We start from the raw sequence: 2,500 nt of genomic DNA, 5'->3' as shown, positions 1-2,500 counted from the left end.
CCATAACTGGGGACACGGCTAATCATGATTAGTTTGTACACTCTGCAGAGGTTTGCGCACTTTTCCCCACATGACTCGATCGCCTCCGTTTGTTTTCTCGCACAACATGGTGTTTGAGAAACGGATGACCGAGACATAGTCTTTCAGAAGTGCTAGCACCTTACATGTGGGGTAGACCGTACCACCTACAACCCCTACATCTGCTAGTCCACCCAGTAAGAGTCCGCACAACTTAGTCAACTATGCCAGAGCCCATAGTAGCATGTGGCTGCACACGGAAGTTTCTAGCATGAAAGATCTTATGATCCCTTTGAGCCTGGGTGGCGGTCCAAAATAAAACAGGCAAGTCCTGATAGACATCAGGTGCCTCAATCCACCCAGATGTGTGTTTAAGTTGCCACCTTAGATAAACCATATTATCAACTCACATCTGTCATGGATATCACTCACCCAATCCACGTCTACTAGCATAGCATGGCATAATAAGCAAACGTAGAAGTAACTCCCAAATGTTTCATAATAATACATGTGATAGGTACTACCTCATCTACTTCCCATCCCACAGTTTAATTAGATCCTAAACATGCAATGTGTGAGGATTGATCTAATGCAATAAAACATGGGTTGTAGAAAAGGTATGATCAAAGTGTTACTTGCCTTGCTGATGATCCACGAGACCTAGGGTTTCAAAGTAACAAGCGGCGCAATCCGGGTGATCTATTGCAGACAAACAACAAGCACATAATAAGTACTCATCTAATGCACAGGTAAAACTCGAACAAGAGAATGAACCAGAAAGTTCAACTTAAGAACTCCGGTTGCAAAGAAAGAAAGAACCGAACAAAGAAACGGAAAAAAACAAACGGCGGAAGAAAACAACTCGTTTCTAGCAAGTTGAAACTAGGTCAAATTTTACTGTAGCAAAAGCTTGTTCAAGTTGATTAGACGGAACGATGGTTTCGAAACGAAACTCCAGGCGCTTGAATCACCTGATTCTGATAAACGAGCGAGAAGAAAGACTAGAACAAAGATCGGATCTGAGATCACGATCGCGGAATAAATCCGACGAGAAGAAAAGGACGAACGGTTAAACGGACGGACGTTCATTAACCGGGAAACAATCGGTGATCACGTTCGTTGAGACGAACGGTCCGAAAGAAGAACGAAAACCGATCTAGGATTTTCAGAAAAAAGACCGAAACGAAAAACCGATCTAGAAACCGGAACGGTTTAGAAAAGTACCGGAAAGAAAACGAATCGGAAGAGAAGAAAAGAATCGTAATGGTTTATAAGAAAAACTGAACCGAGGGAAAAGGAGAGATGCGGCGCGGCTACCTCGGCAAGGTTCCAGCGAGGGGCTCCGGCGAACGGCGGCGTTGGGCGGCGGCGGCGGTGGTGAGGGGCGCGGGGTGGGACGCGGCTAAGGAGGAGAGGGGCTTGGGGCTGCGCGCTGCTGCTTGCTGCGGCTTAGGAGGAGAGGGGGCTTGGGGTTTGATTTGATGTTTTGGAGGGGGGGTGTGGGGGTATTTATATAGGTGAGAGGAGGGGGTTTCTTGGGGTAGGGGACAAGAAATAGAGTAGGAAAAGGAAAACAAAACAAAGGAAAGAGGGGGGATACGGTGGCCAGAGTCCCGCTGGGACTCGTCTCGAGCGAGAGGCGGCGGCCTGGGGTGCTGGCGCCTGGCACCTGGCGCGCGCGGGGCTGGGAGGCTGGGGAGGCGGCCGGCTGGCTGGGCCTTTGGCCCGGCTGGGCTTGGTCCTTTTTTTTAAATAGTTCCGCGCGCAGAAAAACAAAGAAAAAAAAACTAAATGAACTCCAAAATTCGTAAAGTAAATTTTCCCCGACTCCTAAAAATGAGTCGAACAAAATGAACTTTTCTCCGGGCCTAAAATGTAATTTTTTGAAAATGCTCATTTTTCCCTATCCAATTAAAAAGCAAACAAAACTCCGGCAAAACCAAAATTTGATTTATTCATTAAATCTTCATTTTTCCTAAATTTGGGAAAGTCATATTATTCCCTCTCTCATTATTTTTTATATTGGAAAAATAATTGAAGATGAAATAAAATAAATCAAATGATCCTCTTTTCAAAATTTGAGAAAACTCAAATATGAAAATAACGAAATCTCCAACTCTCTCCAGGGTCCTTGAGTTGCGTGAAATTTCTAGGATCGACCAAAATGCAAGAAAATATGCTATGCATGATGATCTAGTGTATAACATTCAAAATTGCAAATTTGGGATGTTACAAACCTATAACCATCTTTCGGCTAACCTAGCCTCCTCCATCCCTCCGTACCAACAAGGGGTAGTACAGGAATATTGATCTGTTGTCCATCGACTACGCCTTTCGGCCTAATCTTAGGCCTCGACTCTCCCTCCGTGGACGAACCTTGCGGAGGAAACCTTGGGTTTTCGGGGCATTGGATTCTCAGCAATGTTTTCGTTACTCAAGCTGACATTCTCGCTTCCGCTTGGTCGGCCCCCGCTTTCACCGT

The sequence above is a fragment of the Triticum aestivum genome, chromosome 4A, assembly GCF_018294505.1.
Source record: "Triticum aestivum cultivar Chinese Spring chromosome 4A, IWGSC CS RefSeq v2.1, whole genome shotgun sequence".
NCBI lineage: Eukaryota > Viridiplantae > Streptophyta > Magnoliopsida > Poales > Poaceae > Triticum > Triticum aestivum.
This window is presented reverse-complemented; position numbering follows the sequence as displayed.